Consider the following 15148-nt stretch of genomic DNA (forward strand, 5'->3'; position numbering starts at 1 on the left):
ATTTTTACAAAACTCACCCGTTAGCAACCTTCCACAGTTAGCTTTTTGCAGAGTTTTATCGCAAACAAATCTGATCCAACTTCTGAAGACAGCGATCTTCGCAATTTGATCTACAATCAAAAATAAAGCACAAAATCTTGAGAAAAGTAGATTGTTTCCTGTGTCTGGGAAGATGCTCTGAATAACCAATTCTGCATGAATAACCACTCAAAAATAGCATATGACTAATTTACTAATAAAGGGAGCAATTGCAAGTGTAAACAAACTTGGCAAAACAATTAAAGCATTAGCAAGGAAGTCAACACAAGGTGGTAAGTGGACATGTACATTACAGCAGTGTGGAGGCCCCAACCTGCGTAAGAACACCAGCGGCGGGTCAGGGCCATAAAAGGAGCGGAGGCGCAGCAGCCCGGGAGCAGCGCGAGCCGGTGCAGGAGGGTGACTACTTGGAGAAGGGCGACTGAATTGGATGTCATCATAGAAACATAGAAAATAGGTGCAGGAGTAGGCCATTCGGCCCTTCTAGCCTGCACTGCCATTCAATGAGTTCATGGCTGAACATGCAACTTCAGTACCGCATTCCTGCTTTCTCACCATACCCCTTGATTCCCCTAGTAGTAAGGACTTCATCTAACTCCTTTTTGAATATATTTAGTGAATTGGCCTCAACAACTTTCTGTGGTAGAGAATTCCACAGGTTCACCACTCTCTGGGTGAAGAAATTCCTCCTCATCTCGGTCCTAAATGGCTTCCCCCTTATCCTTAGACTGTGTCCCCTGGTTCTGGACTTCCCCAACATTGGGAACATTCTTCCTGCATCTAACCTGTCTAACCCCGTCAGAATTTTAAACGTTTCTATGAGGTCCCCTCTCATTCTTCTGAACTCCAGTGAATACAAGCCCAGTTGATCCAGTCTTTCTTGATAGGTCAGTCCCGCCATCCCGGGAATCAGTCTGGTGAACCTTCGCTGCACTCCCTCAATAGCAAGAATGTCCTTCCTCAGGTTAGGAGACCAAAACTGTACACAATACTCCAGGTGTGGCCTCACCAAGGCCCTGTACAATTGTAGCAACACCTCCCTGCCCTTGTACTCAAATCCCCTCGCTATGAAGGCCAACATGCCATTTGCTTTCTTAACCGCCTGCTGTACCTGCATGCCAACCTTCAATGACTGATGTACCATGACACCCAGGTCTCTTTGCACCTGCCCTTTTCCTAATCTGTCACCATTCAGATAATAGTCTGTCTCTCTGTTTTTACCACCAAAGTGGATAACCTCACATTTATCCACATTATACTTCATCTGCCATGCATTTGCCCACTCACCTAACCTATCCAAGTCGCTCTGCAGCCTCATAGAATCCTCCTTGCAGCTCACACTGCCACCCAACTTAGTGTCATCCGCAAATTTGGAGATACTACATTTAATCCCCTCGTCTAAATCATTAATGTACAGTGTAAACAGCTGGGGCCCCAGCACAGAACCTTGCGGTACCCCACTAGTCACTGCCTGCCATTCTGAAAAGTCCCCATTTACTCCTACTCTTTGCTTCCTATCTGCCAACCAGTTCTCAATCCACGTCAGCACACTACCCCCAATCCCATGTACTTTAACTTTGCACATTAATCTCTTGTGTGGGACCTTGTCGAAAGCCTTCTGAAAGTCCAAATATACCACATCAACTGGTTCTCCCTTGTCCACTCTACTGGAAACATCCTCAAAAAATTCCAGAAGATTTGTCAAGCATGATTTCCCTTTCACAAATCCATGCTGACTTGGACCTATCATATTACCTCTTTCCAAATGCACTGCTATGACATCCTTAATAATTGATTCCATCATTTTACCCACTACCGATGTCAGGCTGACCGGTCTGTAATTCCCTGTTTTCTCTCTCCCTCCCAAAATCCAGGTCGCTGATTGGAGCGTGGACAGGTACAGCAGGAGAGGCGAGGTCAGGGCGAAGGAGTGGTGAGAGATTGTAGAGCGACGTGATCGGGGCCCAGGAGGAGCGTGAGTTCGGGGCCTAGAAGAGTAGAGGGCCCAGGGGCAGCGCGGGCCAGCCCACACTGCGATATATGAGCGCATTAGGTCAGAGCAGCAGAGCTGGTCTCCAGTCATCTTGGTTAATCCTTGCCACTAGATCAAGACCTAGTTCTGTCAAGCCCGTGTGGTGGCTGGTGTGCAACAGCCACCACACGTTAAAAAAATCCATGCACAGGCATCTTCCACCCTCCAATATGTAGTTCAGAAACCTGGAATGTCAGGTCCTTCATTGAAACACTTGTGAACTCATCCCTTTTTGGCGTGTAAGCAAGTCACCCTCGATACGAGGGACTGCCTAAGAGAAGACATTACAGCAATCTACCCTTCACCTCTGTGTCGTGAGTTTTATTAAAGATGAAATGTTACAAATCAGACACTTCCTATTTCAACTGTGCCAATATTAATTGTCCAGGAGATTGAAACTGAGCGTTGTTATTTCCATGAAGCATCACACCTATTCACTTCTCTGTATATTCTAAAAGGATTTTATAATCTTAACTTTTCAATAATTTTCATAATTTACACATTTGCTTACAGGAGCAAGACAATTTTAATGGCTGTATATCAAACAACTGTGTACAATATTATTGCACTGTGTCTATAATTTCACAAAGCAGAAGCTATAGACAGGTCAAATCAGTGCTTTTTTTTTTACAATAAATTAATGTGTACAGTAAAATACAGATTGCAGCTTTTACACTACTAGCAATTGATTGCTTCTCAGTTTACAGTTAGACAGTAAACAATGAACAATTTGTAAAAGGTTAATCTTGGATCAACAGTTTATCCACAAAGCTGACACTAATAATGCAACTAGCATATAATGTGCAATACCACTTTCTACTGCATCAAAATTAATCTCTGTACAAACTAAAAGCGATATATGAAAGCCACAATAATCATACTGTTTACTCCGCTAGGTGCCAGCCTTGGTTCTGTGCTCGAACTCTCGCCACTGAGAGTCAGTTGTGGGTTCCAGTCCATTCCAGACACTTGAGCATATAATCCAGACTGACACTTAAGTTCAGTCGTGAGGGGGTGCTCCACTGTCCATCTTTCAGGTAAGACGTTAAACAAAGGCCCCATCTGCTCTCAGGTGGACTTCCCAAAGCACTTTACAGCCAAGTACTTTAAGTGGTCACTGTTGTTGTGTAGGGAAACCCAGCACCTAATTTGCCCACAGCAAGCTCCGACAAGCAGTAATGAAATAAATGATCAGATAAATTGTTATTAGTGATGTTGGTTGAAGGATAAATATTAGCCAGGGCACCGGGGAGAACTGCCCTGTTCTTCTTTGAATAGATCTTTTATGTCTACCCAAAAGGGCAGATGGGGCCTCAGTTTAACTCATACGAAAAACAGCACCTCCTAGTGCAGTACTCCCTCAGTACTGCACTGAAGTGTCAACCCAGATTATGTACCAATGACGATCTTCCTTCTCAAGACAGCAGGGGGGGGGGGTTCAAAACAGAAAATTCTAATATGCTGAATGGCCAGACTTGCGGTCAATTGTAAAAACAATTCTGGGAGCTGCAGGCACAAATGTACGCTAGGAGCTGTAGATCACTGTTGAGTCTCTCTGCCCTCCTCCAATTCTGGCCTCTTACACATCCCCGATTTTAATCGCTACAGCACTGGCAGCTGTGTCTTCAGCTGTCTATGCCTTATGCTTTGAAATTCCCTCCCTAAACTTTTCCGCCTCTCTCGCCTCCTTTAAGACACTCCTTAAAACCCAACCTCTTTGACCAAGCTTTTGGTTATCTGTTCCAATATCTTCTTAAGTGACTCAGTGTTAAACTTTGTTTAACACATTCCTGTGAAGCATCTTGGGATGTTTTACTATCTTAAAGGCCCCGATATAAATGCATTTGTTGTTGTTGTTGTTGTTGTTTTAGGAACCCCATTGAAGTAAAGACTCAAGCTACTCAGATAGGCACGGGCTCCAGACAGAAAATATTCTTGGAAGCCATTTAGAACACACAAATGCTATTGTGCAGTTGTATAAAATACTAATTTTCAGTGCTATGTCATAGAAACAGATATGCATATACAAGCAGAGCGATAGAGAGAGAAAGAGGAAATGAGAGCAAAAGACTGTGTACTTGTCTTTTTTTAAGCACATTCTTAATGCTGGCAAAACACAAAAGACTAACTTGGAGAACTGTATGGATGTTTCTGAAAATATCTTTACATTTGTTTTACTTTTATAATTACTCTACAAAACAGAACAAATCTCTAAGATGTACTGCTAGCACCAATCTCCTTCTCCGAAATGGGAATCATTTGCTTTATATCAGTGTTGTCCAATATGTTAGTCACAAGCAAGATGTGGCTAATTGGTAATCCAGATGTGTCGAATTGCACTTTTGATCACTAAATTTAAAAAATGACTGATAGACACCGCCCTTGGACACATGATTTCGATAGTCATATTTGCATGGCGTATGCCTTTGTATTTCAAAATGGTAAGACAAAAAGCAGAGCGTGCCAGTATTTTTTTCGATTGTTTTATGTGCTTTACTTCCTTGGTTACTGTTTATTAGTTACTTGCTAGAATGGTGTGCAACTATGTGAAATCACCGGACTTCAGCACCATGGTAACACCAACAACCTTGTGTGGAGAAAGGAGCTGTCATTGTGGTCAGCTTGACCAATCAAATAACCACTCCAGGCCAGCAGAAGGCAGCAAGCCCAACTATTGTTAAATATCCTCAACAGAACACATCGTGGCAAAGGAGAGTGTGGAAGCAGCATGCAATCCCATTCTGGATGGAGAGCGAGGGCCGGACTGACATGTCTCGTTGTGCCATGTTTGATAAAGTCATGCCAGAATCTCAATGGTGAAAGACTGCAAAGTTTCACACTGAATTATAGTTAATATTTGTTAACAAAATATACATATGAAATACTACATGTGAAGTACATAGAACATTACACAGAATTTATAGCTTTGAAACAGGCTATTTGGCCCAACTGGTGAATGCCGATGTTATGCTCCACGCGGCCTCCTCCCACCCTATCAGTATAACCTTCTGTTCCTTTCCCACTTCTATGTTTACCTGTATTGGGTGTAACAAGTTTTCTACTAAAATTAGTGCATGTGGCTAAAACCGTGCCGCCATAGCCATGTCTGTGGCTAGTCAGCGATTTCTATTGGACAACATTGATTTATATGATGCAAGGGACCTGGTTTCAAGTTAACAGTACAATCTACAGCAGTGATTTTCACTGTTTTCTGTGTGCTGGAACTCCCTGCAAACAGAACCAGGGCCCCCGTCCCAACTTCTGAAAGAGTGGGTCAGCTAAGCAAAATAAAACTTGCCTTTACTGAATATGTTTCATGGTATATCAGTCAATCCCCTCTGGTGTTGCACAAGGAGTTAAGACCAAGTGTAGTCTTGAGTTGAAGCAGGTTGAGAGGGAAGAGGATAATTGGACCAGGGCGTGAAAATGTAATTCAGTTCCCATTATAAAGTCATACATCATTTTTTTTTTAAATATTTCCATTATAAATTTGTATGTCCACATTTCTAATAGAAATTAATATAAATTGGTCATGAAGCGGTACCACTGGCATGAAGTCATATTTACACCGTGACAATTTTATATAGGCAGCTTCCATTTTAAATGTAGACATAGGAATGTATGATGGAAATACATTTCTAAAAAAAGGACAGAATACATGACTTTAAAATAAGGACTAAATCTGCACACTCTGGTCCAGTTATCCCGCCTTCCAACACCTCTTCACCTGAACACCAACCTGGTCTTGATTCCTTATGTGTAACGCAACAGCAGCGCAACTAGCAAATGATATGCACATCAGGTGTGTCACACATGCACGTTTCTGTGCCACACATTTTGTTTTAAGTTAGACAAGAAAAGTAATTATGTCCTGCAAGTTTCTTCTGACCACTAAGTGACATCTTGTCCCTTAAAACACACCAGATTACATCCAGCTGTAATTTAACAGGAGAATAATACATAATGTATGGCATGATATAATGCTTGTGTCCTTAAAATGCAGAATATTTTTTACATACCGTGAGAGCCATTAGCTTCGAAAAATGAGAATACAGAACTCAGGGCAATTTTATGATTTAACTAATCTCACTGATTAAAAGAACATGAGAAATAGGAGCAGTAGACGACCATACGGTCCCTCGAGCCTGTGCCGCCATTTAATACAACCATAGCTGATCCGATCATAGACTCAAGTGCACTTCCCCGCCCGGTCCCCATAACCCATTATCAGGTGCCAATGCCATTTTCTTTCCAATAGTCAATGATACAACCAAGAGACAACAGATCAATGGCACCTATTTCCTGTCCCCTCCATCTAACTATCTACAAGTCCTCTGCATATCTTTGCCACTCACGACTTGCACGCCACACTAGCTATGACCCTGGCTTTACAGAAACGATACACAGCAATAGCAGAATGATAGGTTGAGAAAAAATACAAGATATTGAACAGTTATCTAAAAGTTAAAAATAAAAGGCATTCAGCAACTGATGAATCCATACATTTCATTTTGACATTCATCCGAAACAGCATTAAAGAATGGTGAACTGCAATTATTTGGACGAGAAATGAATCAAACAGTCATCATAATGCTGCCCTTGCACACCTCTTGGCAAAGGCCTGGGAACATGTTGCCCATTTGCCCAATGTTGTTGTGAAGCCCTGAAAATCAAAAGGGAGAAATATGTTTTTTGTCAAAAGGATACACAAATTCACAAAATATTAAATTAATTGCAATATTGGTGGGAGCTAAATGTTCTAAGTGCCAGCAACACGTCCAGCTTTTGCAGATAGCACGACACGTTGACATTAGTGTATTCCAATGAATTTTGTGGATTAAATTTCAAATATAAAGCTTCCAGATGCATCCCAAAGCATTGTGTTGTTGGAGACATTTAAAAGCAAGCTGCAGTCGCCAAGGGTCTACACTTTCTTTTAAATAAAACATTGTTGGCTTGAATGATGTGCAAGAAATGCTAGGATTGCAACTTGGAACCTAGCAACTGATTTGGGTCAGGTCCATCACATGCTTCCAGCTTAAACTGATTTTGAATGAGATGGAGATGAAGGAAGACCAGACAAGAATACGTTAATTAGAAAAAAAAAATCAACTAATTCCTATTGAAAGGTCTACTTTCTTGCAAGATGTAAGCTTTACAACATACAAAAGTGGTCAAACGAAGGTGTGAGAATAGAACAGAAACCAGAGTACAATAGAAATGGAACAGATTCAAAACAAAAACACTGAATATTTTCAAAAATGAATTGTCCTAAGAGTTTAGTGTAAAATTGCTTCAAACATTGCTCAAAAGATATTTACTGTATGGTTAAAAACTGTGACACGGTTGATTATATTTTGCACCATGTATGTGCTTCACTTGCATTATTTTTGCCAAAACCTACTGAATGAATAACTGCAATTCAGTCAGCACAAAATAAACGACAGAATATTTTTTCCTTCATTCCTCTCAGCCGTGGGCACGCATAGAACAAAGCAGCTTCTGTATGTGGATTTTTATTTTGCATAAAATCTAAGGATCACATACCAATACAAGTTCTCAGATGTACAGAGGTTCTTTTATTTTCTAACCCAAGAAATGGATGTCTCTTTTCTCCGAGTTCACCTATATGCAGAAATAAGGATATAACAATTTGAATTGATGAGTTTAGTGTATCCGCTGTGTCAATACCACTGATGGCATGGCCATTTCCAGAGTCAAACCTGGTCATCGATAGTTTTCTATAAATTATCATACATCATACGTGCATTTTAATTAGTCACTTTTAGAATTATATAGGTTTACAATAATGATAACATGGCTTGTATTGAGCCCTTCTTTTGTAATCTTACTGACCTTCAGTCTACTCTACAAGTCAAAACAGAAAAAGTTATCACAGCAGCTGTTATAGCTATGCTCTGCCTCAAAAAGGTACTTTTTGTAGTTTTCTTCCAAAACTCTATGTGGGGTTTTAAAAACCATTCTTCATGCAACTCAATGGCTGTGCCTTTCTCGTCCCAGCATACTCATTTCCCCAACCAAGAATCCACATAGACAGGTTTTGAAGCTATCACAAAATGACCAAAAGCACGAACTAGCTCGGCCCCAATACTTTCCTTTTCGAAGATGTGCGTCAGAACAGCAATCTATTTTTCTAAGCAATTGACTTGTGAGAGTGTATCATAAATGTCCCCGAGAGGACTTGATTAATAATCCATCATTATTTGTTCACCCAAATTGTATCCCCTTTCATTCTATTTAGGTAGCACTCTCGCCTCTGACTCAAGCCCCCCTCCAGAGACTTAAGCACATAATCTGGGCTGACATTTCAGTGCAGTACTGTCAGAATGGCCATCTTTAGGATGAAACATTAAACAAAACCCCATCTGCCTTCTCAGGGTGGATGTCAAAGATCTCCAAGAGGGGCAGGGGAGATCTCTTGGTGCCCTGGTCAACATTTATCACTCAACTAACATGATTAAAAAAAGAACCAGAAAAGGCTGGAAATACTCAGCAAGTTAGGCATCATCTGAGAAACAGAGTTAACCTGAAATGTCAACTGTTCCTCTCTCCACAGATGCTGCCTGACCTGCTGAGTACCTTCAGCATGTTGGTTTTTTATGTTAGATTTCCAACATTCACAGTATTTTGTTTTTGTATGACTAAAATAAAAAAGTTGTATTGACCATTTACCTCACTCCAACAGTGATTACACTTCAGAAAGTACTTCATTGGCTGTGAAGAACTTTGGGGCCAGTGGTCGTGAAATGTGCTATATAAATGCAAGTCTTTAATTTCTTTTTTTTTTATTGCTGTTTGTCGGACCTTGCTGTGTGCAAAATGGCTTCCACGTTTTCGTGCATTGCAACACCGGATGTGAAGCGCTTTGGGTTATTGAAGTCATGAAATGCACGACATAAATGCAAGTTCTTTCTTTGTTATTTAAGTTAATTGTGGACTCAGCCGTGGCTCAGTGGGCAGCACCATCGCCTCTGCATCAGAAAGTTGTGAGCTCAAGTTCCACTCCAGGGACTTGAGCAGAAAAATCTAGGTTGACACTCCAGTGCAGTGCTGAGGGAGTGCTGTACTGTCAGAGGTGCCGGCTTTTGGAGTGGAACTAAACTACAAAACCAGTGGGAAGCTGTTCAACCTTCGCCGTCTCCAGGCCAGGTCCAAGACCACCCCAACCTCTGTCGCGAACTACAGTATGCGGACAGTCTGCGCACATATAGAGGCTGAACTCCAGGACATAGTCGACGTATTTACTGAGGCGTACGAAAGCATAGGCCTTACGTTAAACATCAGCAAGACAAAGATCCTCCACCAGCCTGTCCTTACCGCACAGCACTGTACCCCAGTCATCAAGATCCACCGCGCGGCCCTCGACAACGTGGACCACTTCCCATATCTCGGGAGCCTCCTATCAACAAGAGCAGGCATTGACGAGGAGATCCACGAAGCTCATGGTCTACAGGACTGGAGTAATACCCGCCTTCCTGTACAGCTCAGAAACATGGAGCATGTACAGTAGACACCTCAAGTCACTGGAGAAATATCACCAACAATGTCTCCACAAGATCCTACAAATCTCCTAGGAGAATTAGCTTCCTCGACCAGGCCAACATCCCCAGCATTGAAGCACTGACCACACTTGATCAGCTCCACGGGGCAGGCCACATAGTTCGCATGCCAGACACAAGACTCCCAAAGCAAACGCTCTACTCGGAACTCCTTCACGGCAAACGAGCCAAAGGTGGGCAACGGAAACTTTACAAGGACACCTTCAAAGATTCCCTGATGAAGTGCAACATCCCCACTGACACCTGGAAGACCCTGGCCAAGACCGCCCTAAGTGGAGGAAGCGCATTCCGGGAGGGTGCTCAGCACCTCAAGTCTCATTGCCGAGAGCATGCAGAAATCAGGCGCAGGCAGCGGACAAACTGGTCCCAGCCTCTCCTTCCCACAACGACTATCTGCCCCACCTGTGACAGGGACTGTGGTTCTCGTTTTGGACTGTGGTTCTCTTATTGGACTGTACAGCCACCCAAGAACTCATGTTAAGAGCAGAAGCAAGTCTTCCTCAATTCCAAGGGACTGCCTATGATGATGACTTTCGGATGAGACGTTAAACCGAGGCCCCGTCAGCTCGCTCAGGTGGAAGTAAAAGTTCCCATGTCACTATTTCGAAGAAGAGCAGGGGAGTTATTCCTGATGTCCTGGACAATATCTCGCAAACAACATTACAAAAAACAAGACCTTGTCAGTATCACATTGCTGTCTGCAAATTGGCTGCCATTGGTTACACTGCAAAAGTACTTCATTGGCTGTAAAGCACTTTGGGAAGTCACAAGGTTGTGAAAGGTGCTAGAATTGCAAGTCTTTCTTTCTAGTTATGTCAACAACCCATTTAGCAATTCTTACTAAAATTAAAAATACGGCATATAGCACAAGTACAGATGCAGAACACAAGATCATAGATAACAATCGCTCCTCACGGACCTGGCCGACATCAGAACATAATAGGAGCAGGAGTAGACCATTTGGCCCCTCAAGCCTGCTCCACCATTTATTTAGATCAAGGCTGATCTGATCATGGACTCGGCTCCACTTCCCTGCCCGTTCCCCATAACGCTTTACTCCTTATCACTCAAACATCTGTCTATCTCCGCCTTAAATATATTCAATGACACAGCCTCCACAGCTCTCTGGGGCAGAGAATTCCATAGATTTACAACCCTCAGAGAATTAATTCCTCCTTATCTCAGTTTTAAATGGATGGTCCCTTATTCTGAGATACTATGTCCCTTGTTTTAGTTTCCCTTATGAGTGGAAATATCCCCTCTGCATCCACCTTGTCGAGCCCCCTTATTATCTTGTATGTTTCGATAAGATCACCTCTCATTATTCTGAACTCCAATGAGTATAGGCCCAACCTATCTCCATAAGTCAAGCCCCTCATCTCCAGAATCAACCTAGTGAACCTTCTCTGAACAGTCTCCAATGTAAGAACCTGTATAACCTTACATAAATATGGAGACCAAAATTGTACGCAGTACTCTAGGTGTGGCCTCACCAAAACCATGTACAGTTGTAGCAGGACTTCTCTGCTTTTATACTCCATCCCCCTTGCAATAAAGGCCAACATTCCATTTGACTTCCTGATTACTTGCTGTACCTGCATACTAACTTTTTGTGTTTCATGCACAAGAACCCCCAGGACCCTCTGTACTGCAGCACTTTGCAATTTTTCTCCATTTAAATTATAATTTGCGTTTCTTTTATTTCTGCCAAAGTGGATAACTGCACATTTTCCTACATTATACTCCATATGCCAAATTTTTGCCCACTCATTTAGCCTGTCTATATCCCTTCGCAGATTTTTTTTGTCCTCCTCACAATTTGCTCTCCCACCCATCTTTGTATCATCAGCAAACATGGCTACATTACACTCAATCCCTTCATCCAAGTCATTAATACAGATTGTGAATCGTTGAGGCCCCAGCACCGATCCCTGCGGCACCCCATCAGTAACTTTGCCAATCGGAAAATGACCCATTTATCCCGACACTCTGTTTTCTGTAAGTTAGCCAATCCTCTATCCATGCTAATACATTACCCCCAACCCAGTGAGCTTTTATCTTGTGCAGCAACCTTTTGTGGCACCTTATGGAATGCCTTCTTGAAATCCAAATACACCACATCCACTGGTTCCCCCTAATCCATCCTGCTCGTTACATCCTCAAAGAACGGCAGCAAATTTGTCAAACATGATTTCCCTTTCATAAAACCATGTTGACTCTGCTTGATTGAATCATGTTTTTCCAAATGTCTCGCTACTGCTTCCTTAATAATGGACTCCCAACATCTTCACAACAGACATTAGGCTAACTAGTCTATAGTTTCCTGCTTTCTGACTACCTCCTTTATTAAATAAGGGCGTTACATTTGCCGTTTTCCAATCTGCTGGGACCTCTCCAGAATCCAGGTAATTTTGGTAGATTACAACCAATGCATCCACTATCCCTGCAGGCACTTCTTTTAAGACCCTAGGATGCAAGCCATCAGGTCCAGGGGACCTGTCCGCCTTTGGTCCCATTATTTTACCGAGTACTACTTTTTTAGTGATGGTGATTGCATTAAGTTCCTCCCTCCTTATGACTCCTTGATTATCCAGTATTGGGATGTTTTTAATGTCTTCCTGGTTACATCCCCAACCCAGCACTCCTGCCGACCAGTATGTTAACACAAGATTTCTGCAGTGCAAAAGTTGTCAACTTAAAATTCACTGCAAAATTAATTTTTGAAAACACTGTTGGAAAGCACCACGACCCACACCAATCCCTGCCACGGCATTGGGCCAACTAGACCTCTGCCAGTGTCACTTGAATCAGCTGTTGGAAATGTTTGAAAATGACACGGAACTGCACCCTCCCAATTATCCTTCCTGGGAGAAAGCAAACAGCAGCTGCTTGGTAGCATCCAATGGCTTGACTTACAGCGATCAAACCATGGGGAGACATCGAGACACAAAACTGCAGCGAACCACTGCACAATGCATTGAAACATCAACAACAGAAAATCTACTTAACAGCTTATAATGAGTACATGCAGTGCAAGTATTACCTTCAGTGAATGCTCTGGCATTTAAAGGGTGTTAAATTAAATAATTCATCAATTTATCAAATTTTCAGTGCAAAGGTATCTCACCAACACAAATAATGGGAATGCTGTTGGTGAATTACAATGAACACACACCAACTCTAGCAGCAAAAAGAAAACTATTACAGAAATGGGGAAGCACAACGCATGCTTCCTACCATGATCAGTAGGCGGGAGGGGGGTGATCACCTGTGCTGCTTACTCTCACACACCTCCTGGCTGTTTGCTTCATAACAGTACTGGCAGAGGCCCTGGGGTTAATCATGGATAGTTCATATTGCAGGCCAACACAGAAGAAAAATAAAAACAAGGAAGGTGCTGAAGTGAAAACATCCATCACGAGAACAAAAAGTGGAAGAAACTCCATTCACTCATCAAGCTCATTTCATCTACAGACCATGTGCAATCAGCTCCACCATGGATTTTACCCAATCCAAAGATTCTGCAAAGCTTTGCCCTGCCCCAAGAGCTAAAATCAAGCAAAACTACAGAATATCTGTCTCCACCTCACATCTTACATTGTGTCTTTTCAAAGTGACATTAAACCGAGACCCCATCTACCTGCTCAGGTGAACGTAAAAGATCCCATCCTATTCTAAGAGCAGGAAGTTCTCCTGGTGTACTGGGCAGTCATTCCTTAACCAACACCACCAAAACTGATCAACGGGTCATTCCTCTCTGAGGGACCTTGCTGTGCACATCGTGCTCTTGTATTTACCTACATAACAATGACTAAACTTCAAAAGTATCTCATCATCTGTGAAGCATTTTGGGATATCCTGAACACAGGAAAGGTGCTGTATAATTGCAAGTTCCTTCTTTCTTCCCAATTTTAGTTTCATTGGGCCCAAGTTTCCACACGCGCCTAGAACGGCACAGTCCCGACCTGGACACCCGTTTTTCGCGCCACAAAGTGCGCCTAAAAAAATCCTCGGTATTCTCCACCTACCTGCAGGTCCTCTGGCCCTCGGCACAGCCAGCACGAGCTGTGGGGGGGGGGGGGGGTGGCGGAGCCAGGTCCCTGCGCTGAAAACAGTGCCGGAACCTCTGCACATGCACGCTACAGTGGGCACGCAAGTGCAGTAGCTCCAGGCGCCGAACTGTGTGGGAGGGGCCCGAAGCATGCAGCCCCTAGCCCTGGCTGAATGGCCTCACTGGGGCTGCGTGAATAAGGCTCCTCCCACGGCCAGCTCCTGCTTTCCACCCACCCCCCACCCCCCCCCCCCCCGATCAGACCCGACACCCTCACCCCCCTGCCTCTGGACCAGACCCGACACCCGCTTCCCCCCCCTGCCTCCGAACCAGACCCGACACCCGCTCCCCCCCCGGACCAGACCCGACACCCGCTCCCCGCCCCTGCCTCCGGACCAGACCAGACACTCGCTCCCCCCCCCCCCCCGACTGACCCGACCCGCGCTCCTGTTCCCGCTCCCCGCCTGGACCAGACATGCGCTCCTGTTCCCGCTCCCCCCGACTGGACCCGACCCGCGCTCCTGTTCCCACTCCGCCCCCCCCCCCACCCGACTGACCCGACCCGCGCTCCTGTTCCCACTCCCCGCCTCGACCCGACCCCGTTCCGCCCCCCCCCCCCCCCGCACTCCTGTTCCCGCTCCCCGCCGCTCCGACTGGACCCGACCCGCGTTCCTGTTCCCGCTCCCCGACTGGACCCGACCCGACCAGCGCTCCCGCCCCCCGATCCGATCGCTCTCTCGCTCTCTCTGCCCAACCCAACCTACCTGTAAATCTGGTGCTGGGGACGGGCCCTGCCCGAGGTCTCGGGCCGGCCCGTTCAGCCTTCGGTCCCGAAAGGCCTGCCTGAAGCACTTTCACACAGGTAGGAAGATGGTTTATTTAATCTTTTCTTTGCTTATAAATGTTTATTCAGGTTGGATTTATTTGTATAATATTTGTATAAGTATAAATAAGGATTTATTATAGAATTTAATGACTTCCCTTCCCCCCACCCGACCTCGTTCTGGACGCCTAATTTGTAACCTGCACCTGATTTATTAATGTGTAGAACAGGTTTTTTCAGTTCTACAAAAATCTTCACTTGCTCCATTCTACTTTAGTTTGGAGTATGTTTTCACTGTGGAAACTTTGAAATCAGGCGTCAGTGGCTGGACACGTCCCCTTTTGAAGAAAAAATTCTGTTCCAAAGTAGAACTGTTCTACCTGACTAGAACTGCAGAAAAAAAAATGTGGAAAATTGCGATTTCTAAGATAGTCCGTTCTCCACCAGTTGTTCCTAAAAATCAGGCGCAAATCATGTGGAAACTTGGGCCCATTATCCCAGCAACTCAGGAACCACCAAGATGCCAAGGAGCATTTGATCATCATTATGCACTTATTCTTGTATCATTAAATATCATACCAAAGTAGATATTTACCCAGTTTTTCCCAAAAGTACTTCCTAAC

General features: G+C 43.9%; 1 protein-coding gene across 11 annotated transcripts in view; it reads right to left on the reverse strand.

The window, feature by feature from the left end:
* Window positions 1-15148, reverse strand: part of gapvd1 (GTPase activating protein and VPS9 domains 1) — a 115555-nt gene that overhangs the window by 96351 nt on the left and 4056 nt on the right. For 10 of the 11 annotated variants that reach the window (XM_070862649.1, XM_070862653.1, XM_070862657.1 and 7 more), the window contains exon 2: window positions 18-110. The gene's annotated coding sequence lies outside the window, so the exon portion shown is untranslated. Of the gene's footprint in view, window positions 1-17; window positions 111-6574; window positions 6735-7618; window positions 7697-15148 lie in introns of all 11 variants that reach the window. The other variant, XM_070862647.1, reaches the window with a different exon arrangement.

Source organism: Pristiophorus japonicus, chromosome 20 (genome assembly GCF_044704955.1).
Source record: "Pristiophorus japonicus isolate sPriJap1 chromosome 20, sPriJap1.hap1, whole genome shotgun sequence".
Lineage (NCBI taxonomy): Eukaryota > Metazoa > Chordata > Chondrichthyes > Pristiophoridae > Pristiophorus > Pristiophorus japonicus.